The 26,687-nt window shown below is 40.4% G+C and overlaps 1 long non-coding RNA gene across 1 annotated transcript in view; it reads left to right on the plus strand.

Moving 5' to 3' along the window:
* Positions 1-26,460, plus strand: part of LOC144379718 (uncharacterized) — a 33,274-nt gene extending 6,814 nt beyond the window's left edge. The window contains exons 2-4 of the long non-coding RNA XR_013443065.1: positions 9,839-9,878; positions 23,578-25,385; positions 25,473-26,460. This is a non-coding gene — a long non-coding RNA (uncharacterized LOC144379718). The remainder of the gene's footprint in view (positions 1-9,838; positions 9,879-23,577; positions 25,386-25,472) is intronic.
* The last annotated feature ends 227 nt before the right edge of the window (positions 26,461-26,687 follow it).

Below are 26,687 nucleotides of genomic sequence, written 5' to 3' on the forward strand. Positions count from 1 at the left end.
TATGGGGACAAGGAGTTTTTGGGGAATTTGTTGGAAAGAAGGTGAAGTTCAGTGACGCTCTTGATTTTATTTTATTTATTTATTTATTTATTTATTTATTTATTTATTTATTTATTTTGATGCTCTTGATTTTAATCCATACATCACTCATCACTTTGTTCTTAAAGAAGCCTCGGGAGAGAGAGAGAGAGGTAATGTATTTCAGAAAAACATAGTATTTGTGATAAAATTTTAAGGTGAATTTCACTAGTAAAAGTCCAAAGTAATAGATGTGCTGCTGCCATGCTCCTCTCTCACATGGTTCAGAGGCCCATTACCAACAGGTCAGAGAGATGCCAGCAATTAAACCATGTTTCATGCCTGTCCTGGTGCAATATTTGCAATGATTTGGGACATGAAAAGATGCTCAACATCATTAGCAATTAGGGAAATTCAGATAAAAACCACAATGAGATACCACTTCAAACACCAGGATGGCTATAATCAATAGACAAGTTTTGTCGAAAAATGTGAAGAAAATGGAACCCTCATACATTGCTGGTAAGAATGTAAAAATGGTACAGCTGCTTTGGAAAACAGTTTGGCAGTTCCTCAAAATGTCAAACACAGAATTTCAATGTGACCCAGCAATGCTACCCCTAAGTATATACCTATGAGTTGTGAAAACATATCTCCATGGAAAAACTTGTACATGAATGTTTATAGCAGCATAATTCATAATAGCCAAAAGTAGAAAAAGCCCAAATGTCCATCAATAGATGAACAGATAAACAACATGTGACGTAGTCATACAATATAGTACTTGTCAGCAATAAATAGGAATGGATTTCTGATGCATGCTACAACATGGATGAACTTTGAAAACATTACGCCAAAATAAGCCTTAGTTTCTGTCTTTTAATTGTCACCCAAATTACAAAGCAGACACTATTTTTTTCTTTTGTTTTAGTTAATCTCTACACCCAATGTGGGGCTCAAACTTACAACCCCAAGATCAAGAGTTGCGTGCTCTGTGGCCTCAGCCAGTCAGGCTCCCCAGGGTAGACAGTATTATTCCCCTTTAACAGCTAAGGGCCGTACCGCTCAAAGAGACTTAAGTCGTCTACAGCCACATAAACAATAATGTGAAATTGGAATGTTAATGGAAAATGTATTCTTTTTTTTAAGATTATTTATTTTAGAGAGAGAGAGAGCATGTGTGCAAGCAGGGATGAGGGGCAGAGGGAGAGGGAGAGAGAGAATCTCAAGCAGACCCCCACTGACTAGGGAGCCAGACATGGGGCTCGATCTCGCGACTCATGAGATCACAACCTAAGCCAAAATCAAGAGTCCAATGCTCAACCAGCTGAGCCACCCAGGTGCCCCACTGCAAAATGTATTCTAAACACAAATAAAAACACTTATTTAAGGTAGTGTTTTTTGATGTGTAGCCATGTAATCCTTTCCTTTTCTTCTCCTGTGTCCTCAGTGACCACATAAATGTCATCCATCTCTTCTTCATCTCTCCTGTTGGTGCCTGGCCTTCTTCCCAGTGACCTGAGTATAGCTAAGAATTTCCAGTGGAAATCAGGGGATTGTAGAGCTGGAAAGAATCTTTAAAGTTGAACTCAATCCCCTCATACTCCCTTTATTGATAGAAACTGAGATTTACACAAATGAAATGTCTTAAGGTCCTACTGCTACTTTGTATAAGAAATCCAGGGTTTTTTTGGTCTCCCATCCAGTATTCTTTTTACATTAGACTCACAGTTTTCAGATTGACTAGTGGTACTCAAAGATATTCCAAGGGGCATATGTGCTGGGAAAGTTTTGAGAAATTGGTGGTCAGATCCTCAACTTCCATACTTCTAAAATTGATCTGCTTGAGAATGTTCTTGTGGTCAAATGTATTTTGCAGGTTCTCCTCCCACTTTACAAAACAAAGACAACAACACTCATTCTCTAATCTTTTTTTTTTTTTTTAAAGATTTTATTTATTTATTTGACAGAGAGAGACACAGTGAGAGAGGGAACACAAGCAGGGGGAGTGGGAGAGGGAGAAGCAGGCTTCCTGCAGAGCAGAGAGCCCGATGCGGGGCTTGATCCCAGGACCCTGGGATCACGACCTGAGCCGAAGGCAGATGCTTAACGACTGAGCCACCCAGGCGCCCCTCTCATTCTCTAATCTTAATGACACATTGCCCAAAAGTGTAAGAACAAAGACAAACCAAGCCACAAATCAAAACACTAGTGTGAGGAAGGCTTTTTAAATAAAGACAACCTGTCTCATTATAGTAGTTGTTAACATATTTCTATGGACACAAGAATTAATAGGGGGCATATGAACTAATGTCTAAAAATGATTAATCCAAACATGAAATATTTTTGCTGTTTCGATCAATCGTATATTACTGATAGTTGAAATTTTGCCTCACACTAGGAGAAAAATTCTAACATTCATAAATTTCTTATATACATATTTTTATACCAGCATGTTAAGATAAGGTGATCAATTAAAAACTTTAAAGCAAAAATGTATGTTCGTATATTACATTAGGATAAAATTATGTGAGAGAAGTTGAATGCAAATACAAATTCAAAGAGAAAGGAACATTGTAAAATTCTGCCTGTTGAAGGTTGATGTAGTTTTTCTAAAAGAATGATACTGGGGGCAGCGGCTGGCTGGCTCATGCATCTCTTGATCTTGGGGTTGTAAATTCCAGCCCAACATTGGCTTTAGGGATTACTTAAAAAGAAAATCCTACAAAACAAAGAAACAAAAGAATGATAGTGGGTATCAAATAGCTATCATTGGAGAGTCTTTTGGATACACACAAAATGATATAATAGTTTTATTTTTAAATATTATTATTTATAGGGGTGCATGGGTGGCTCAGTCAGTTGAGCCTCTGAATTCTAGTTTCAGCTCAGGTTGTGATCTTAGGGTCCTGAGATCAGCCGCAGGTTGGACTTCATGCTCAGCGGGGAATCTGTGTGGGGTTCTCTCTCTCCCTCTCCCTCTGCCTCTCCCCCAGCTCTCTCTCTCTCTCTCAAATAAATAAATCTTTAAAAAAAAATTAATATTTATAATACAACAGAAAATTGCCTCCTTTGCAAATATTTTAATTTATAATGAGAAGAATCTTAAATGTTAACATTAAAATGTACAAAGGTATATAGAGGGTTTCAAAATTATTATAGGAAGTATAAGCAGAAAAACCTGAAGGGTCCCGTTACAGACAATCCTCTGTAGAATACTGATGACTCATAAAAATCCATTACCATTGTAGAAAAAAATTCTCAATAAATCTGCTAATTTTTAACTCATTATTATCATTTCTACACATAAAAGAAAGCACAATATCATTGCTCTTTTAAAAAAAGTTCTTGAAGTCTTGAAGTAACAGAGATTTTTGCTCCCACTCCTAAATTTTGCAACCTTTTCTTATGCAATATTCCCCAGGAACCAAGGCAGCAGGTTGCTGTATAATAAGATTTCTGCTTAAAACCCTTCTCCTTAAAACAAACTGCTTATATGGGAAGGTGCTAACACCTTCATGGGATTCATATTACTTTTCATGATCTGAATGCCACTTTTTGCTCCATATTTATCTTTTTATCTCTGTGCAAACTCTGCACATTAGTCACAGTCAACTTCTTTTTAGCTCTTTGAAAGTCCTGCACCTCTCTCAACTCCGGGCCTTCTCATGGGCTCTCCCCTCTATTTGGAATACTCACCCCACCTCCTACCTCTCAACTATCTAATTTTTACATATCCAGATTTCAACTTAAATATCCCTTGAAGCTTTCCCTGACACCCCCTGCCACTCCCATCACTGAGGTTGGGTTAAATGCCCCTCCTTTGTGTTCCTGATAAATAGTGTTCTTCTCCACCAAGCTTGTACTGCAATCATCTCTTTCCTCATTTATATCCTCCAATAGACTGTCGGGTCCAAGATAGTAGGGACAGTGTCTACTTTACTCATCATCCTCTTCTTAAGGCCCACACTACGTATGGTACCTGGTAGGTGCTTAATGAATACTGGGAGAATTAATGAATGGCTGGACTGATTTTTCTGATTTATCAATTAAAATAATTCCACTGAGGGCGCCTGGGTGGCTCAGATGGTTAAGCGTCTGCCTTCGGCTCAGGTCATGATCCTGGAGTCCCAGGATCGAGTCCCGCATCGGGCTCCCTGCTCGGCAGGGAGTCTGCTTCTCCCTCTGACCCTCCTCCCTCTCATGCTCTCTGTCTCTCATTCTCTCTCTCTCAAATAAATAAAATAAAATCTTTAAAAAAAAAAAAAAAAAAAATAATTCCACTGAGGGCGCCTGGGTGGCTCAGATGGTTAAGCGTCTGCCTTCGGCTCAGGTCATGATCTCAGGGTCCTGGGATCGAGTCCCACATCAGGTTCCCTGCTCAGTGCAGAGCCTGCTTCTCCCTGTCCCTCTGCCACTCCTTCTGCTTGTGCTCTTCTGTCTATCTCTCTGTCAAATAAATAAATAAAATCTTTAAAAAAAATAAAATAAAATAAAATAATTCCACTGAAAGTTAACAGCTACTCTAAATCTTAAGTTAAAAAGGAACTTATTGGAGACATGTAAAGGGCTCATGAATTGATGGGAGGCTCTAATACCAGGGCTTGAAAAATAGCTAAAGACCCAGTTAAGTCCAGATAGCAAGAAAGCAAGAAAATGTTAGCAAGAATAGCTGAGGAAGGACACACCACCTTTGTCGTAGGGCACTGCTCTTTGGAGATAATCTCCCTACCGCTGTGAATTAAAACTCATCCCCTCTTTATCTTTGTGTCACTGGGTCAAGATTCACATTTCTGGAAAAAAAAATGATCATTGGCTAAAGCTTTTGTGCCCATGCAGCCTGCTAGGGGATATGGCCCCTTCCACTTCCAGACTGGGAAGAAGGACCTGCCTCTCAACAAGACAGCAGGGGAGTTCCCACAAACAGGAAGCAGGGATGGTTACAGTGCGGCCGAGCAAGTCCAGCTGTCCATTACAGCTGTCTAGAACTAAAGCAAAGTATGTGTTCCCATACAGAACAGTTTGTTTTGGTGCCATATGTGTATTTAGGGCCTCTAGAATAGCTTAAAAAGTAATGAAACACAAGAATTGAGCGTGATGTTTTCAGAGAAACATAATCTTCATTCTGTTGCCAAATGGAATATTCAGTAATTCAGATGTGTTTATGCTAGAAGTTTTACTTAATGAAGAGCTCAGTTAAGGATAGAAAGAGAAATTACAAAATAGACACTTAAAACATCAACTGAAAAGAACTTCAAGTACTTCGGGTTGCATTATCCATAGGTTATTTCCTGCTACATTCTCGATTGTAGCAGACAGTTGTACCTTTCTGTGGAAATAGGCATGAGCCTAGAAATCCAAAGGACTTTGAAAATCACACAACAGTTAAAAATGTCTGTCTGAATTTTGAGGAAAACTTGCAGTAATTAATATTTACCTTGAACCAACAAGATTTCAGGCTTATATAAACAAAGATGAAGGGGTTTTCTCAGATATGGAAGAAACGAACCATCTAAGAAAAAAAAAGTTTAGCATCAATCTGAAGAATCAGGGACGAAAAAGAAGTATATGTCGACACAAAACCCTGCACATCAGTGTTTATAGAAGCTTTATTCATAATTTCCAAAATTTGGAAGCAACCAAGATATCCTTCAATAAGTGAATGGACAAACCAACTGTGGTACATGCATATACTGGAATATTACTCAGCAATGAAAAGAACTGAGCTACCAAGCCACAAAAGAGATGGAGGAAACTCAGGTGCATACCACTAAGTGGAAGAAGCCAATTTGAGAAGGCTGCTTAAGGGTGCCTGGGTGGCTCAGTCGAATAAGAGTCTGCCTTTGGCTCAGGTCATGATCGTGGGGTCCTGGGATCGAGCCCCGCATCAGGCTCTCTGCTCAGCAGGGAGTCTCCCTCTCCCTCTGTGTGCTCTCTCTCTCTCTCTCTCTCCAATAAATAAATAATCTTTAAAAAAGAAAGAAAAAGTTACGTACTGTAGGATTCTAACTATACAACATTCTGGGAAAGGCAAAACTAGAGATAGTAAAAAGATCAGTGGTTCTTGGGGGAGGGTGGGGTGTATGTAGGTGGAGCAAGAAATAGTTTTAAGGAAGTGAACTGTTCTGTATGATACTGTAAAGGTAGGTACGTGTCATTATATATTTGTCAAAATCCATAGAATTTACAACACAGAGTGAACTCAATGTAAACCATGAACTTCAGTTAATAATAATGAATCCATACTGACTCACTAATTGTAATGAACATAGCACAGTAATGCCAGATTTTAATAGAAGAAACTAGAGGGTGAGGAGTATATGGGAACTCTCTGTCTTGCTCAATTTTTCTTTTTTTTTTTTTTAAGATTTTATTTATGCATTTGAGACACAGAGATACAGAGAGAGAGAGAGAGCATGAGCAGGGAGAGAGGCAGAGGGAGAGGGAGTAGCAGGCTCCCCGCTGAGCCAGGAGCCCAATGTGGGGCTGAATCCCAGGACCCTGGGATCATGACCTGAGCCGAAGGCAGACACCCAATCGTCTGAGCCACCCAGGCGCCCGTCTTGCTCAATTTTTCTGCTCAAAAAAGTAAAGTCTATTTTTTAAAAAGAGAGAGGCATATACAAGTGTAACTTTGAAATACTATAAATGTCTTAGCTACATTTATCATAGTATCTAATACTAAAATTGATAATAAAATTGATTGGTATTTTATTCACAAGTGGCAGGTGAAACATGCTGAGGAATAAGAATGAAATAGATGGACATAAACACACAAAGTATTTACTGATGGGGTTAGCCAGCCCCCAAGATGAACCCCAGTGATCCTCACATCCTTTTTATTGTGGTTTTAAGCCCCTAAATTTTGCAGTATTTGTTATGCAACAATAGGTAACTAATACAATGCATTTCAACTAGGATTAAATCAATGGATCCACATCACAAAGTAAAAATCCTAAGAACACATGAACAACTCTGGAATTGTAGGGTATAGGAAGTATTACAGAGGGAAAGAAAAAGGGGGCAGAATCAGAATGATCTCAAGGAGTCTAGGGAACAGACCAGCTGTGAAAGAGAATAGTTGCCAGTCAGGTGATTACACCTGGAGGTTGGGGAGGACAGGAGAATTCCTTTATAGATAACTGCCAAGAGAGAATGACGGTTGCTAGGAAGGGATTGGTACGGTAGAGAAAAGCTCTTCCTTCTGGCATGTGAGAAGTTTCCATCATAAAAACCAGCCCTTGACCTGTAGTCTCAAGGGAGTCTTATCAGTTGAGAATCTCCTTCTTCTATGGACTCTGAGAAAGAAACTGAGGGTTCTAGAGGGGAGGGGGGTTGGGGGATGGGTTAGCCCGGTGATGGGTATTAAGGAGGGCACGTATTGAATGGAGCACTGGGTGTCATACGCAAACAATGAACCACGGAACACTACATCAAAAACTAATGATGTAATGAATGTTGAATAACATAACATAATAAAATAAAATTTTAAAAAAGAAGAGAATCTCCTTCTTTGTGTACAAATCATCCAGTCTTACTGGTACCCCCTTTTTAAAAAAAAAAGAAATCAACTTTTTTGTAAAATCAATTTAGGTATGATATAGTGGCAGATTATATAAGGCATGGCACCACCACACAAAGAATAAATAGTCTTCATTCACAAAAACAAAAAGTTTCCTCGTGCCCCTTTGCAATCAATTCCCACTGCCGCCACCACCCCATGCCAGACAAGTTTTCATGTTCTAGAATTTCTGATGAATTGTATCATAAAGTATGCAGTACTGGCTTCTCTTGCTGGATGTAATGTTTTTGAGATTTGTCATGTTGCAGCTTTTATCAGGAACTCCTTTCTTCCTATTGCTGAGTAAGTACTGCATTGTATGGATGTACCATGTTGTTGTTTTTGTTGCTGTTTTTAAGATTTTTCTATTTATTCGATAGAGAGTGTGTGAATGAGAGAGAGACAGCAGGAGTGGGGAGAGAGGCAGAGGGAGAAGCAGACTCCCCACTGAGCAGGGAGCCCGATGCGGAGCTTGATCCCAGGACCCCAGGATCATGACCTGAGACGAAGGCAGACGCTTAACCGACTGAGCCACCCAGGCACCCCTGTTTATCCATTCACCTGTGGTTGGACATTCAGGTTGTTTCCAGCTGATAGCTATTATGTCTAAAACTATTAAATTCACATATCCACTATTAGAGTTTCATATAGAATGGTTTCACAGCCCTAAAAAATCTCCTGTGATTCACCTATTTAACCCTCTCCTGTTCCCCTCAAGCCTCTGGCCACTCACTGATCTTTTTAACATTGCTCTAGTTTACCTTTTCCATATGTAATTGTAATTGTCATTATACAAGTAGTCTTTTCAGACTGGCATTTTTTCACCTAGCAGTATGTATTTAAGATTCATTCATGTCTTTTTGTGGTTTGATAGGTAATTTCTTTTCATCACTGAAAAATATTCCAGTGTATGGATGTGCCACAATTTGCTTATCTATTCACCTATCAAAGGATATCTTTGTTGCTTCCGATTTTGAGTGATTATGAATAAAGCTGAGATCATGATTTCTGTGCAGGTTTCTGTGTAAACATAATGTTTCAGATCAATTGAGTAAAAACCTAGGAGTGCAATTGCTGGATCATATAATAATATTATGTCTGAACTATTTTTAGCTTTGTAAGAAACTGCCAAAATGTTTGTACTGTTTTCCATTTTCAACTGGCAATGAATGAGAGTTCCTGTTCTCCACATGCTCAGCAGCAACAGGTATTGTCAGTTTTTGGATTTTAACAACTCTAACAGGTATATAGCAGTATCTCATTGTTGTTTTAATTTGAAGATCCCTTATGTCAAATGCTACTGAGCATTTTTCATACGCTTATTTGCCATCTGTATATCTTCTTTGATGTGTGTGGGGAGCTTTTTGTTTTGTTTTGTTTTTTAGATCTAGTGCACCTTCTTACAATTTAGGTTATTTTCTTATTGTTGAGCTTTAAGCATTCTTTGTATATTTTTCATACAAGTCTTTTATCAGATAATGTATTTTCCAAATATTTTTCCGCCTGTCTGAGGCTTGATTTTGATTGTCTTCCCAGGACAGATGTTTTTAATTTTTATAAAGTACAACTTACCAAATTTTTCTTTCATAGGTCATGCTTTTGGTATATCTAAAAAACTCATCACCAAACCCAAGGTCAAATATATTTTCTCCTATGTTCCAACTGGAAGTTTTATAGTTCTGCATTTTAACATTTGGTCAGTGATTGCTTTTTAATTTTTTAATACTTCACTTTCTTCAGTTTATTGCTAATATTTGAATTAGAGCTGATTTTTGTATATTGGCCTGCTGTTCTTTTAGCTTGCTATATTCACATATTAGTTCTATTAAGTTTTTTGTAGATTCTTTAGGATTCCAAATATGATTATGCTATCACTAATAAAGTGTTTTACTTCTTCCTTTTCAATCTGCATTGCTTTTTATTACCTTTTCTTATGTTTTTGATAGGCTTGGACCTCTAGTGTTGAGTAGAAGTGGTAAGAGCCAAATCCGTACCTTGTTCCCAATCTTAGGGAAAGAACATTCAGTCTTTCACTATTAAGTTGTAACGTTAGTTGTATATTTTTCACAGATATTCTATATACCTTGGATGAAGCTCCATTTTAATCCTGAGTTGCTACATGTTTTTATCATTAATGAGTGCAACTTTTCTCAATGCTTTTTCTGCATCTATTGACAGAACAATGTGCTTTTTATCATTAATTTCACTATCACGGTGAAATACACTGATTGAGATAATCATATACTTTTTCTTTTTTAGTCTCTTAATATGGTGAATTGCATCAGTTGCTCTTCAAATGGTAAGCCAACCTTGCATTCCTTGAATAAACCCTGTTTGGTCAGCATATATTACCATTTTTATATATCGTTATTTGACTTGCTAGTATTTTGTTAAGGATTTTTGCACTTAAGTAAATGAGGGATATTGGCCTATAAACTTTTTTAATGTCTTTTTAGGTTTTGGTATCATATATACACTAGCTTCTTTAAAAAAAAAAGATTTTATTTACTTATTTATTTGAGAGAGAGAGAGTCAGTGAGAGAGGGAACACAAGCAGGGGGAGTGGGAGATGGAGAAGCAGGCTCCCCATGGAGCAGGGAGCCCAACACGGGGCTCGATCCCGGGACCCTGGGATCATGACCTGAGCCAAGGCAGATGCTTAATGACTGAGACACCCAGGCACCCCTACACTAGCTTCTTAAAATGAGGGGAATTAATCCCTCATTTTCGGGGCGCCTGGGTGGCTCGGTTGGTTGGGCGGCTGCCTTCGGCTCGGATCATGATCCTGGAGTCCCGGGATGGAGTCCCACATCGGGCTCCCTGCTCAGCGGGGAGTCTGCTTCTCCCTCTGATCCTCCCCCTCTCATGCTCTCTGTCTCCCATTCTCTCTCAGATAAATAAATAAAATCTTAAAAAAAAAAAATCCCTCATTCTCCATTTTGGGAACTTGTATTATTTTTTTCCTTAAATGTTTGATAGAATTGATTAGTGAAGCCATCTGGGACTAGAGCTTTTTTGTGGGAAGTTTTTTAATTACAAATTCAATTTCTTTAATAGTTATTAAGTCTTATGCCAGTTTTGGTTATTTTTGTCCTTAAAGGAATTTGTCCATTTCATCTGAGTTATAGGATTTATTGACATAAAGTTCTTCATAGTATCACGTTATTATCTTTCAGTGTGTGTTGTGATTGCCCCTCTTTCAACCCTGTTATTTTTAATTTATATTGTCTCTATTTTTTTATCTGTTTAGCTAGTAGCTTATTATTTTTATTGATATTTTATAAAGATCCAGCTTTTGGTTATTCATATTTGTTTATCCATTTTCTATTTCTTTGACTTCTACTCTATACTATTTCTTTCCTTCTACTTACCTTGGATTTAATTTACTCCTTTTATACTAACTTCTTGAGATGAAGCATGGATTATTGATTTTAGACCTCATTTTAAAAAATATAAGCATTAAAAACTATACATTTCCCCCTAAGCTCTGTTTTAGCTGCATCCAACAAATTTTGATATGTTATGATTTTGTTATCAGTTGGTTCAAAACATTTTAAAATTCCTTTTGTGATTTATTTTTTAATCCAGAAATTAATGACAAATGTGTTGATTACCCAGATAATTAGACTTCTCATATATCTTTCAGCTACTGGTTTCTAATTTAGTTCTGTTATGGTCTGAGGACCTACTTACTATGATTTCAGTACATCTAAATTTATCAAAACTTGTTTTGTGGTCCAATATATGGCCTGTTTTAGTGATTATTCTAAGTCAGTTAGAAAGAATATGTATTCTTCTGTTGTTGGGTATAGTGTTCTATGATAAGGAAAAAGTGTTCTTTAAATGTCAGTGGGTCAATGTGACTTAGAGGTCTTGTATATTCTTACAGATTCCTTACTTAAACTATCAGTTACTGAACTGAGTGGAATTTTTCCATTGCAATTGTGGATTTTTCTATTTCTCCTTTAATTCTATCAATTCGTGCTTTGTGTATTTTGAAATGCTGTTATTAGCTGCATATACATTTAGAAATTGTATCATCCTGATGAATTTAACCCTCCACCCTTTCTCATACTGAAATGTCCCTCTTTACATCTGGCATATTCATTGTTCTGATGTTTACTTTCTTTGTACTAGAGCCATTCTAGCTCTCTCATGATTTTTTTTTTTCATGTTTTATCTTTTTTTATCCTTTTAACCTATATGTGTCTTTATATTTAAAGCAAGTTTCTTGTATATAGCATCTATTTGGGTCTTCCTTTTTTTTTTTTTTTTTTAAATCCAGTTCAACAATCCCTACTTTTTAATTAGAGTGTTCAGTCTATTTCTATTTTAAGTATTCCATTTTATCTCCATTACTTACTTGTTAACTGTACCTCTTTTGTGTATGTGTGTGTTCTTGCTCTAGGGCTTGCAGTATGCACCTTTAACTTAGCAGAAGCTACCTTCAAATATTATACTACTTCAAGTTTAGTGTACGAACCTTACCACAAGGGACACCTGGGTGGCTCAGTTGGTTAAGCGTCCAACTCCTGATTTTTGCTCAGGTCATGATCTCAGGGTCCTGGGACCAAGCCCCACCTCAGGCTCTGTGCTCTGTGTGGAGTCTGCTTGTCCCTCTCCCTCTGCTCTTTACCCGCTGCCCCTGCTCACATGTGCATGCACTCTCTCTCTTAAATAACCAAAAAAAAAATTTTTTTTTAAAGAACCTTATCATGGGGCACCTGGGTGGCTCAGTTGGTTAAGCGACTGCCTTCGGCTCAGGTCATGATCCTGGAGTCCCAGGATCGAGTCCCACATCGGGCTCCCTGCTCAGCAGGGAGTCTGCTTCTCCCTCTGACCCTCCTCCCTCTCATGCTCTCTGTCTCTCATTCTCTCTCTCTCAAATAAATAAATAAATAAATCTTAAAGAACCTTATCACACTATACTTCCATTTCCCCCTCCCACCCTTTTTGCTGTTTTTGTCAAGATTTTAATTCTACATATATTACAGAACCCAAATTGTTTCTTTTGCTGTAAACAATCAACATTCTTAAAAGAAATTAAAATTAAGTAAAGGATCTGTTGTAATTACCCGTATATTTATCATTTCTGAAGCTTGTCACTCCTTTGTGTAGATCCAAGATTATTTGATATTTCCTTCAGCCTGAAGAATATTGTTTACCCTTTCTTGTAGTATAGGTCAGCGAACAACAAATTCATTTAGCTTTGCTCATCTGAAAGTTTTGATTTTTTTTCTTTATTTTGAAAGGCATTTTTTTTAAATATAGAATTCTAGATTGACAGTCTTCTTCTTTCACCATTTTGAAAACTGTTTCACTGTCTTCTGCCTTACACAGTTTCTAGTGAGAGGTCTGTGGTAAGTTTTTCTTTTTTTCTGGCTACTTTACTAGTGTTCTCTTCGGGGTGCCTGGGTGGCTCAGTTGGTTAAGTGTCTGCCTTTAGCTCAGGTCGTAATCCCAGGGTCCTGGGATTGAGCCCTATGTCGGTTCCCTGCTCAGTGGGGAGTCTTCTTCTCCCTCTCCCTCTGCCCCTCCCCTCCTTATTTTCTCTTTCTCTCTCTCCCTTTCTCTCAAATAAGTAAATAAAATTTTTTTAAAAACTAAATGTTCTCTTTGTCACTGGTCTTAACAATTTAATTATTATGTGCCTTGCAATGGTCTTCTTTGTTTTCTTGCTCGACTTTCATTTATCTTTTTGGATCTATGGATTTTTAATAATTTTAATCATATTTGGAAATTTTTTTTACCATTACTTCAGATATTTTCTCCACATCTTTCTTCTCCTTTAGGACCTCAATATGTTTGACCTCTTGAAATTGTCTCATAGGTCATTGAGGCTCCATTAATTGTTTTTCAGTTTTTTCCTCTATCTTTTTCCATACAGATGATGTCTATTGCTGTGTCTTCAAATTCACTGATCTTTCCATCTGCAGTATCTAAACTGCTATTAAGTTCATCTAGTGAAATTTTCAATTCACATAGTCTATTTTTTTTACCTCTGGAAGTACCCATTTAGTTCTTTTTATACATTCCAATCTTTCTTTATTATTTTTCTTCTCCTTTAAACATTTGAACATATTTATAATAGCTGTTTTCAATTCCTTGCCTGTTAATTCCATCACACCTGTCATTTCTGAGTCTAGGAACAGAAAACAGCTCTGGAGCGCCTGGGCGGCTCAGTCGGTTAAGCGTCTGACTCGTGATTTCGGCTCAGGTCATGATCTCATGGGTCATGGGATGGAGCCCCCGTCAGGCTCCACACTCAACACAGAGTCTGCTTGTCCCTCTCCCTCTGCCCCTCCCCCTGCTCTCTCTCTCAAATAAATAAATAAAATCTTAAAAAAAAAGAAAGAAAGAAACATTGGCTCATTTTTCTCCCAGTTAGAGGTCATATTTTTATGTTCTTCACTTGTCTAGTGATTTTTGACTATGAACATTATGAATATTATGATGTCAAATTTTGTTGTATTCTTTTAATGAATGTTAAATTTGCTTGGCAGGCAATTTAGTTACTTGAGGATCAGCTTAATTATTTCAAGACCTAGTTTAAAGCTTTGTTCAGGGACGCCTGGGTGACTCAGTTGGTTAAGTGTCTGCCTTCGGCTCAGGTCATGTTCCCGGGGTCCTGGGATCAAGTCTTGCATCGGGCTCCTTGCTCAGCAGGGAGCCTGCTTCTTCTCCCTCTGCCTGCCGCTCCCCTGCTTGTGCTCTCTCTCTCTCTCTCTGACAAATAAATAAATAAAATCTTTAAAAAAAAATAAAGCTTTGTTCAGGCAGATCTAAAGTATCTTTCATTCTGGGGTGCCTGGGTGGCTCAGTTGGTTAACTGTCTGACTCTTGGTTTTGACTCAGGTCATGATCTCAGGGTTGTGGGATCAAGGATTGTCTTGAGGAGTGTCTCCCTCGGCCCCTCCCCTCACTTGTGCTCTCTCTCTCCCAAATAAACAAAAAAAATCTTAAAAAAAAATAAAGTAGCTTTTATTCTAATGCTTATTTAGTCCCTCTACAGACATAACACTTCCTGGTTCTGTATTGAATGCCTCAGGTTTTTCATGTTTTCTTCACATGGTTAGGAGGCAATAGTGTCTCTTAGCCCCGTTTGAGCTGCAGGATTGTTTAGCTCATAGCTCCCAGGTTGTGTTCTTTGCTCAGCCCATGTGGTTTCACCTTACATAGGTTCAGATTACTATTCTGTCAAATAATATAGAAATCCCCATGCAGATTTTTGGATCTCTTTCTCTGCATCTCTCCCTCCCCTTTGATATTCTGCCCCACTAACTACAGCCATCCCAGCCTCCCCAAGTCCTTATCTCTGGCTCCTCAACTCAGTGGATTGTCTAGTGATGTTTGGATGTCTGGAGGCTAGAAATTGGAGATCACGATGTCAGTAGTGTGGGTTCCCTCAGAAGGCTGTTAGGGAGAATCTTTTCCATGCCTCTCCCCTAGCTTCTGGTGGTTTGCTGGCAATCTTTGGCATTCCTTGGCTTCTGTTGTATCACCCCAATCTCTGCATTCACCTTGACCTGGCATTCTCCCTGTGGGTATGTCTGTCTCCAAATTTCCCCTTTTTAAGGACATCAGTCATATTGGATTAGGGACCCACCCTACTTCAGTATGATCTCATCTTAACTAATTATATCTGTAATCACCCTATTTCCAAATAAGGTCACATTCTGAGGTACTGAGGACTAGAACTTTGGCATATGAATTTGGGAGGGGGGCACAATTCAACCCATAACAACACTTAAGGTGCTTCTGACAAAATCTGTGAGATGGAAAGGGAATAGAAGAGAGAGGGGAAAGTAGAAAAAGCCCAATATCTTGGTGTTACAAAACAAGAAGGAAGCTGTGAGATACTGACAAAAGCTTATGAAACGTGAAATCGGAGTTTTGGTATATTATTTAAGAGTTATAAAGGGGGGCACCTGGCTGGCTCAGCCAGTAGAGCATTGGACTCTTGATCTCAGGGTCGTGAGTTCAGCCCCACATTGGTTATTGGAGCCTCTGGAGCCAATAGATAGATAGATAGATAGATGATAGAAAGATAAAAGTTATAAAGGTAAACAGTAGCACAGTTAGCAAATAGCTGTTTATGGGAGCAAAGCAGGTAACATAAATGAGAAACAGGGCTCCATATTGGTGCAAGTGTTTGCCTCATAGATGTGATGGGAATGTTGGCATACTCGTAGGTGCTTGCCCCACTGGGCTGAACTTCGGTCAGTTCTTAGGACAGAGTCATATATGCCATGTCCTGGGTTTGTCTCCTTCCACCCCCACCCCCACCAAATTCTTGTCCTTCTGGAACCTCAAATGTGATCTTACTTGGAAATAGTGTCTTTGAAGATATAATTAGTTAAGGTGAGGTTACACAGGATCAGGGTGGGCCCTAAATCCAATGGCTGGTATCCTCCCAAGAAGGGGAGATTTGGACAGAGAGACCCAGACCCAGAGGGAGGACAGCCACATGAAGACAGAGGCAGAAATTTGAGTGATAACACCTACCAACCAAGGAACACCAGGGTTTGCTGGCAACCCTCAGAAGCTTGGGAAGAGTCAAAGAGGGATTCTCTTCTATAGCTTTCAGAGAGATTATGGCCCATGCCAATACCTTGATTCCAGACTTCTGGCTTCCAGAACAGTGAGAGAATAAAATTTCTGTTGTTTTAGGCCACCTAGTTTGTGGTACTAGGAAACTAAAACATACCCCATCTGACTTTTTGTGAGAAGCTAAACATTTGGATTTTTTTTTAATGTTAAGTCTTAATTTTTCAATGCTGTCTTGTTTCTTTGTTTGTTTTTTAACTAAGGGGAATCCAAACAAAACACATCTACCGTCTGACCTAGCCTCCGGGCCATCCATTTGCAACTTCTACAATAAAGAACTAAACACAGTAAAGGGATATGACTAACAAGCATGAGAAGGGAGGTAAATGAACTGATATGTGGCATAAATATGCTAAATCTTCACTTGCCATAGCAGGAAGTAAAAAGAAAATGTCTAAAGTTGATTAATCAGGAAACAATAAGAAAATGATGCAAAGTAGTAGCCTCTGGAAAATGTATAGGAGTTTGGGCAGGTGACTTCTATTTTTTGCTGTAAGTTCTTTTATATTCTTCGATTTTGAAAGGTTGGTATTAGGCTTGCTAAGAAGTTGGTCTAGAAGTGAGGGAGTAAATTTTTCTGCCAGGAATAATAGAAGAGGCCACTGGCTGAGAAATGTTTGGAGTTGTAATGTTTGGAGAGGCACCGCCTCTCTCTGCACAAAAATAGGTCTTACACTTTTGAAAGAACAGAAAGAATGCATATGTTTCCACACTTTTATGTTTCCCAGAATCTATCTTTATAAGGTCATGAGTGTCCTTACTCCTGAGAGTGCTTTGCACTATGGAAATGAAACCACTGAGTAATGTAATCTGTTATGTTTTACAATATTGGGAAACTAAATAATTAAAAATATATTCTCACTTCATTTTTTTAAAAGACATCTATTTGCTTATTTTAGAGAGAGTGAGCTGGGTGAGGGGCAGAGGGAGAAGGAGAGAGAGGATCCACAAGCAGACTCCCCACTGAGCACAGAGCCTGACCCAGCATGGAGCCCAGTGTGGGGCTCAATCCCAGGACCCTAAGATCATGACCTGAATGGAAACCAAGAGTCGGCCACTCAACCGACTGAGCCACCCAGGCGCCCCATTCTGATTTCATTTTTGAATCACCGAAGAAAAACCTTGGAGGTACCATCTCTGTTTCATGGAGGTGCTTGTGTCCTTCAAAGAGGGAGTATAGATCCCTAATTATGCAACTGTTCATGACATCTGACATGACTAATGATTTTAAATGATAAATCAAAGGAACCAAACCATAGCGATTGCGCAAGGGGAAAACCATCTCTAGAACTACACCCAGCTTATCTTGAAATTCTTGTTTCTATAAAAACCTACCAACACATCCTCAGTATATATTTACATGAAGTTCACAAGTTGAATTTATATAGTTCAGTAGTTATTTGAGATCTCTGAGTTGCTTCTAAGAACAACATTAGGAAATTAAAATTATATTAAACTTGAGAAACAGGTTTATTATATATCCCTTTCATCCCTCTGAAACACTGCAGGAAAACTGGGCCAATAGCCAGTATATGTCCCTCAGTCTGCTCACACTAGTCCTGAAGGTCCTTATGCAAAGGCAAATCTGCTTAAGGCCTTCCCCCAACCTAAATCCTTTACTGAATCTCCATTGCCTTCATGACAGTTAAGGTCTTTCGTGAGCTGACCTCTGCTTACCTTTCTGGCCTTATCTCTTAGCTCTGCAACCAATCCTAACGTGGTGGTTGCTAGTCCTTGGACCAGAGCTCCTGGGCATACATAGTTCCTTCCCTTCTTGATCCTCTTTCCTATGGCTAACTCCTACTCATCCATGAAAGTTCAAGTTATGTCTGCCCCTCCTCCAAGAAGGGGCCTTCTTCATCCCTCCGCAACTGGATTGTATGCTATCCTGGGTATTTCCACAGGATTTTATTGGATAATTCATCATAGCCCGGTGTGTCCTCTCTCCTGACCCTAATTTCACTAGTGGACTTGTCACCTTATGACCATAAAAGTTAGGTTTAATGAGGAAGTTTCTTCTTTCGTTTCTAAATAACGACTTTAGTTCTTAGCTCATGTATAAAAAAGACAAAGCTCAAGCCAGATGAATAATCCAGCCCCTGCCGGTCCTGCCTAATCCGACCCCCAGATCACTTTACATCCAATTGTCCTCTTCCCACTCCCCACGGGAGGTGTCCCAGTTTAATACCACAATTATACAAATTCAAAGAGAAAAAAAATAATAGACAAAAAAGAAAGAGGATTCTTTTCTCATAGTATAACGCATTCATAATCAACACTCCTAACTTTCCTTTTGAATGATTTGAATATAAGTTTCCCAGAGGCTTGAATCATGTCATAGTGTGCAGCATGTTGCGTTAAATGGGAGGCAATCACTAAATCTTTACTGTTGATGACGATCTTTCAAATGACCTGATTTCCATCAATCTCTGGACTTACTAGCAGAAACATTGCATGAGGGTTTTTTTTGTTTTGTTTTTTGTTTTTGCACAAAATTTTAATTGAGAATGACAGGATTCATGAAAGTTATACAGTTTGCCCCCCATTTTACAAAAAAGTATAAAACAGATGATAAGAATGTATCAATTTAGATCCAGATAGAACCAGAAATTCCGCAGGATTTTTTTTTCCTGATGATTTTTTGGTATTTACTCTGAAAATAATCCAGATGTAGGAAGGTCTTTGACTTAAACACGATTCTCCAAAAACAAAAGAAAACTCAAACTGCCCATATTTCAGAAAAGGCAGAACTGGCCTAAATCTGAGAAAAATTTTCAGTCCTACGTCATTGACTTTCCTCAAAAGTACTTTCCAAACATTTCCTGCTCCGTTCTCTTTTCCTGCTGATAGTCACATCAGAGTCCAAAGAGAAATTTTTATATCACCGGTAAAACTTAACTGGCATTTTTGCATGTTTGTTAATCCAACAGTGCTATGAATAGCTGCAGTGCATGCTAAGGACATTCACAGACAATAGCTCATTCATTTTTCAGAACACTCCTGGGACGTAGGTAGTATTATTATTATTATTATTATTATTATTATCCCTACCTCACAAATGTAGAAATGTAAGATCAAAGAAATTATGTCATTTTATCAACATCACACACCCAGCAAGGAGCAGAAGCTTAAATGACATTTGTAAAATGCTGGATAAAGGAGAGGAAGTGAAATGAGAAATAGTTTAAAGAGGACGAATAGTTTTGAAACATTTTTTCACAGCTGTTTGTGCAATGACAGCCAGTTAATGTGAATATCTCACAAGATAATGTGAAGTCAAAGCATACATGTTTTCCTCCCCTGACCACCGACAGGGAAAGGCAAACAGATAATTACTTTGGAAAACCCAGGACAGATTTTTTTAATTTTAATCAAGCCTTTTTTACTATCAGCATTGATGACAAAGATTTGTTGAGTCCAACTCAATCCATGGAAGGCACCATTCGGGACATAAGAACATAAGGACATAAAATAGACTTGTTTCTTCTCTGACAGCACAGTTTCCATCTCTTTTGGTGGAAGGTTGATCTGAAATTCATGTATATAGCATTCCACATTCCCACAATATACTGTCGTTGAGACTCTTCTTCCCTATCACGAAAAACAGCCTTGGAGATAGTTCATATCCGTAGTAGCCCACCATTCAGCTCCCCGCAAAGCTGATTGGTTATCATTGTACCTCTTAGCATATTGATTATCATCATACCTTTCGGCTCTGCCACCACGTTCTGGTCTAGGGCTGGGGGAGTAAGTTTGGAGACGCAGAATCCCCATTTGTCTCCCTTATGATGAGGAGCCCCTAGGTGTCCAGGATGCCTGACTCAGTCTACTATTTGGATGACCTTCTCATCCCCTTCCAGCAAGAGCTTCCCAAGGCAGGAACATGAGTTAACAGGTGCCGGCTCCTGTTTCCCTCGCCTTATGAAGTCCATACAATGTACAGAAGTCTTCAGTTATGAAAGGGCTCATCTCTGCTGTGCGCCTCAGGGAACCACAGGCTTCCTTAAGAGCTCTGACTAGCTCCATCTCAGTAAAGTCGCTCCCATATCGCTTTTCTCAGAGAGTTTGGAGGCTAGAAAGCAGCAGCCCTATTTTTAAGAGAGTCTTGACTTCGCTCTGTACTTATATGAAGTGCGAAAAAATGGAACCGTTCGCAGCTCGTTGTAATTATTGGGTTTTACGCAGAGCAGTCCGGAGGATTTTTTTTGCACAGTTAATCTTCCCTCTGGTTTTCTTTTCCTCGGAACTAAGATCTGCAAGAGGTGTGCTGCAGCGGGAGGGTGTGACTGAGGCTCTCGCAGTCTGAGAGGCCTCTGGGTCCAAGGGATTAGAGGTCATGACCGCTGAGCTTGTGACTTGGCAGGAGGAAGCACGAAGGTAGTTCTTGAGGAGCCAGAGTGCGTGTGATCTCGCTTCCCTGCTGCGGTCGCCCAACAAATGAGACCAGCTCCCCTGAAAACTGTTGGAACACTGAGTCCTCTATTTTACATTTCAACAGATCACTGCAATTCAACAGGAAGAAATGAATTCAAAACAAACGCTTTTTGGAGTCCTTCTAAAACTATACCTGTAAACCGCTTTCAAGGCACATTTTGCTTCGTTAAAATCAATTAAGAAATTTTAGGATTGCACGTTGTCCTCCCCCCATTTTACCCTGTATCATATCTGCACCCATGTGTAACTTTTAACTCACTTTCATGCTTGAACCTTTCTCTCTCTTCGAGTTTTGAAATCCAGTGCTTTGATGAAATCTCAAGGGGAAGGTGGAATATGGTGGCAGGAGTAAGAGGCTGAGTCAGATGAACTCTGGTTCTGTAATTAATAAGTATTTTCATCTAATCTCTCTCAGCCTCCATTTTCATTCCTGTGACATGACAAAAATGATAGCTTTCTCACCTACTGTTACAAAGTTCTTGTAATAATACCGGGTGATACGTATGAACAACGTGAGACAGCATGTGAGGTAGGTCCTGTTACCCATTACGTAGAAGAGGAACTAAGGTTTGAAGTGCCAGGTGACATCCCCAAGGTCACTTACAAGATCCCTAACTGAGTTTATGCACCACCCCAGACCGCGGGTCAGGCTCCCTCTGACCCTACACCCCAACCGTGGCCTCTTGCTCAGTGGGCTCACCTCATCTCCTACCATCCCAGCTGACTCAGACTCCCCCAGGGTGAGGGCCTGGCTTTAGCCTGACCTCCCTCATACCCACTCATGAAGCAGCAGCAGCTTCAGCACCCAGGTCCAAACTGACCCACCGATTGGCTCCTCCCGCCATTCCCAGATTAGAGGAAGCCTGGCGCCATCTTCCCTGCCCAAGTCATAGTGGGGTAGTTAATGCCCTGTGCAGGGCATTGGACGGTGGAAGGCAGGAGATGGCAAGGGGCCAGTAGAGGAGTGCATCTCCCTTCTTCCCCATGATGGGCTGTCCCCACATTCGACAGTGCTACACGGCACCACCAGAGACTTCCTGTGTGGCCAAGCCACTGGTGGGTTTGCTTGTGAAGCTGTGACCAGCTCAGTCATTCACCACATTATGTTTGAGTCCCCTCCTTCCTTTTTTCTTTCCATTGCTCTTTGTTGTCTTGGATTGCACCCCCCAATGAAACAGTTGATATGATCCCACTCTAGACCTGTACTGTCCAATTCAGTAGCCACTAGTCCCGCATGGCTATTTAAATGCAAATCAATTAAAATGAAATACAATATAAAAATCAGAGTCTCCATCACACTAGTCACATTTCAGGTGTGGGACGGTGCAGATATAGAATATTTCCATCATTGCAGAAAGTTCCATTGAACTGTAACCAATATTTCACACAGAATTTCTATTTTCAGCAGTTCCCTTCTCGGACAGGCACCTTCTATCTTTCCAACTTGCTCTAGTAACCTCACTTAATTACCCTGTGACCTGCATTTGGACCCATAGGTATGGGTCCTGCATTCTCTCACTGCTTTCCTCCTTTTCACGTGTTCTCATCAACCCCCTTACCCTGTTTTGTTTTTTAAAGATTTTATTGATTTATTTGAGAAAGAGCATGAGCACAAGAGGGGGGAGAGAGAAGCAGACTCCCCACTGAGCGAGGAGACTGACAAGGGACTCAATCCCAGGACCTGAGATCATGACCTGAGCCGAAGGCCGACGCTTAACCCACTGAGCCACCCAGGCGTCCCATCCCCCCCTTACCCTGCTTAAATGTCATGGTATGTCACTTTATTCTTAATTCCCTTGCTCCTCCCTTTACTATATTCACCTGATGCAGGCTATCTTTTATTTGCCTTTCTAGATCCAGACATAGATGGTCTACAGTCTTCAATGAACCTCTTATTCTCTGAATTGCATTGAGGTTCAGCCCTTGGCAAACCCAGAAGGAGATCAAAGGGAAGGAGGGAGCGAAGGAGGGAGGGAGGTGGGGATACTTACTCGTCCAGCCCCCTCTTTAAGAAGTCACCATGGGCTGCATCCCTTGTTGGGAGGACTCAGCTCAGGAAAGCCTTCAACTATTCTCTATTTAACAACAAACAAACAACTATGACCCAAACTGCCCATCACGAACTGGGTGCTATATATTCCATCAAAACGTCAAAATAAGACACACACAGCAGATCTCTTATAAAATAAAAAGGGTGTGCTCAGTCTCAGAAGCAGGTCTGGAAGACACAGGTCACCTGCATAAGCAGGTGGCACAGATGCTCATGCTCCTGTTCCTGCTGCTTTGTTGCCTCTCTCTCAGCCTACACCAGGGCCCTGTGAGGAGTTCCCTGTGGCCAGTTAATAGAGAAAAAAAAAAAAATAAGCTAGATTTATTGCTGGATCTACCTGTCACACCCTCACCAGCTGTAAGTGGGTGGCTGCTACACCAACCCTCTGCCAAAGGGTGGCCCAAAAAGACAGTGGTGAAGGGGAATCCTTAGGTGCAGAACTCTAGATGCTGCATCTCCTTGTCCATTTCACGTGGAAGAAGAGGGAGCCTAAGGTACAGAACTATAGTGATACATGGACAGTAACTCTATTGGTCAGGGACTTGGAAAGATTGACTTTGGAAAATTAGTGGCAAGCTCTCCGTGCTTTTGCCAGTTGCACCAGTTTTTGGATTCTTGGAACACCTTATCCACCACCATCAAATCCCACACAGCAACTGCCTAAGACTAGGCTGTGCATTTTATGGCAAAAGAAGTGGAACAATGGGCTCAGTGTCCATGAACTTCACTGTCTTGCCCTATGACATGGAAGCAGTTGGTGTTGACAGAACAGTGGAATGGCCTGCTGAAGGCTTAGTCCTGACACCAGCTGGGAGACATCACCCTGTGAGGTTGGGCTGCTGACCTATAAATTAAGGTTTACTTTCAGCCAGTGACTAATATATGGTGTCTCCTTTTTCCTAACCAGAATGCACAGGCCTGGGAACCAAGGGTTGGAGCTGGAAGTGGTCTCTCTGGCTACTGAAGAATATTTGCTTTTTGTCCCTGTGACCTTGGCCTCTGTGGATTTGAAGATCCTAGTGCCCAAGGGAGCAAAGCGAAGAATGGGACTATTGTGCTGACTGGGGTCATTGATCCTGATGACCAGGGAGAAATTGGGTTGCTGCTACCTGAGGATGGCTGAGAACTCTGTGAAGAGCACAGAGGATTTGCTGTGTGCCTCCTAGTACTCAATTGTCCAGTTGTCCTTGTCAATGGGAAGTGGTAGCCACAGAATAAAACCAGACCACAAAGGACCCAAATCCCATAAGAATGAAGGCTTGAGTTCCCCCTACCAGGAAAAGAACTCCATCCAGATGAGGCGCTCTCTGAGGAGAAGAGAAACATGAAGTGAATGTGGAAGAAAACAGATAGGATCACCACTGCCTTAGACCTCATGTCCAGTCACAGAAGCAGGGATGGTAACAGCTAGGTTTCATATTAATTGGTCACTTTTCCACACCCTTATCCTAGCCATCTGATATGGAGAACACCAGTGTTAGCTAATATTTCAGGTTTCAGGTGGAACCATGACTGAACAGACATTTTCCCATAACATGGAAGTTGAAGGACTTTGAGTGTCTCCTGTAACAGGGAGACAAATTTTCCCCCTGGGCTAAGAGAATTGATGCTGAAGGGGAGGGGTTGGACTCTGCTGAATATCTTCTGTTCACCTCTCCAGATGCAATCTCCATTCTCCTCTCCCCTGCTCTGTGCTCTAAGACGCTAACCTCTATGGAAAACATGGAAGACTCCCTTGCCTTCTGCTTCTAAGTTCAAATTATGGGGAACACCTCCAAAGAGATTAGAGGGAGGGAGAAGAGTGAAGTTGAAATGTTTATTTCCAGGCTCCCTCTCTGGGGGGTTGCTGCCTGTTGGCTATTTTAGTTAGCTATCAAAAAACTGACTGGGGCACCTGGGTGGCTCAGTTGGTTAGGCGTCTGCCTTCAGCTCAGGTCATGATCCCAGGGTGCTGGGATGGAGCCCCACATCGGGCTCCCCGCTTGGTGGGGAGTCTGCTTCTTGCTCTCCCTCTGCCTCTCTCCTTGCTCATGCTCTCTCTCTCTCAAGTAAATAAATAAAATATTTTATTTTAAAAAAACCTGACTGACTTAGGGGCGCCTGGGTGGCTCCATCAGTTAAGCATCAGACTCTTGGTTTCAGCTCAGGTCATGATCTCAGGGTGGTGAGATTGAACCCCGCATTGGACTCTGCACTTAGCAGGGAGTCTGCTTGAGACTCCCCTCTACCCTCTCCCCACTCATGCTCTCTCTCTCTCTCAAATAAATAAATAAATCCTTAAAAAAAAAACACAACTGACTGACTTAGAATCATCACCATTTTATTGTTTCCCATGATTCTGTGAGTGACCAAAGCTCCACTAAATGATTTTTTTAAAAGATTTTTTTAAATTTATTTATTTGACAGAGAGAGCCAGAGAGAGAGAGAATGGGTGCAGAAGCAGGGGGAGCAGCGGAGGGACAGGGAGGAGCGGGCTCCTGGCTGAGCAGGGAGCCCAATGTGGGACTCGATCCCAGGACCCTGAGATCATGACCTGAGCTGAAGGCAGATGCTTAACCAACTGAGCCACCCAGGCACCCCACCTCTGAATGATTCTTCCGCTGGTCTCACAAGTTGTCTCTCACAAAGCTGAGGTCACACGGTGGCTGGGGCTGGAACGCTCTCATGTCTGGTGGGGACAGCGGGAAGGCTGGGCCCAGCTGGGGTTCTGGGAAGGTAAGACTTCTCTCTCTCCCCAAGCAGTCAAGAGCCTCGCCCTTTCTGTATGGCCCACCACAAGCTCTTTCCCCGTGGTCTCTCCAGCAGAGTAGCTGGACCTGATGACTCAAGGGCTCCCAAAATTGCAAAGGCAGAAGCTGACAGACCTTCTTAAGGTTCAAGGCCTGGAACTGGCAGAGGGTCTCTTCCATCGTCTTTTAAGGAGTCCCTTTATTAAACCAATCTAAAATGACCCCAATTTCTGTGTGCCATCTGTTTCCTATTGAGACCCTGGGAAGTTCCTACTTTACACAACTCTGCATTCTCTCCATGCCTGCACCCGGCAGAACTGAATTGCCTTGGTGAAAATCAATTGACTGTACATATGTGGATCTGTTTCTGAAGTCTCCATTCTGTTCCAACGATCTATATGTCTACCCCTACACCAATACCACATTGTCTTCTTGAAGCTTTGTACTAAGTACTGAAGTCAACTCCAATTTTGTTCTTCTTTTTCAAATTTGTTTTAGATATTCTATATTGTATGCATTTTTTGATAAATTTTAGAATCATCTTGGCACTTTCTACAGAAGAATTTATTGGGATTTTTATCAGAATTTCATTGAATCTATAGGTCAATTTGGCAAGAATTGACATTTAACAAAATTGAGTGTTATGATTCATGAACATGGTACATCATCTTTTTTTAGTAAGTTGCATACTTCATGAGTCTTTATCCCTAAATTCTTCAGTGTGTATTTCCCAAGAATAAGAATATTCTTTTATAGTTCCATAGTACCGTTATCAGCTTCAGTAAATATAACAGAGATACTTTTACCTTATCCATTGTCTATATTCCAATTTTTCCCAATTGACCCCATAATGTCCTTTATAGTATTATTTCTTCTAGTGCTGATTCCAGACCAGGATCACATGTCCTATTAGTTGTCATGTGTCTTTAGTCTCCTCTAATCTGGAACTGTTCATCATTAGCTTTTGTCTTTTATGACATTGATATTTTTGGAGACTATACCCCCTTTTTTCCCCTTTCATAGTCCCTCTTTTTAAAGAATGCTATTTTAGTGTGAAACAACCGTACTGCTGAATTCCCATATTTCGCTTTTAAAAAGTGGATGTAATTAAAGGCAATTTTTGTAATAATTTTTTACTTCTCAGAGTAGAGAAGCCCACTTTAACAAATAAATTACCGAGATGCCTTTTGTATAACAGAGTTGTTTCCTTTACTGACACGTGGAACAGTGGCCTGATTACACAGACGTTACATATTTTACACAGAAATATGTGTATTACAGCGATAGA

Source organism: Halichoerus grypus, chromosome 12 (genome assembly GCF_964656455.1).
Source record: "Halichoerus grypus chromosome 12, mHalGry1.hap1.1, whole genome shotgun sequence".
NCBI classification, from domain to species: domain Eukaryota; kingdom Metazoa; phylum Chordata; class Mammalia; order Carnivora; family Phocidae; genus Halichoerus; species Halichoerus grypus.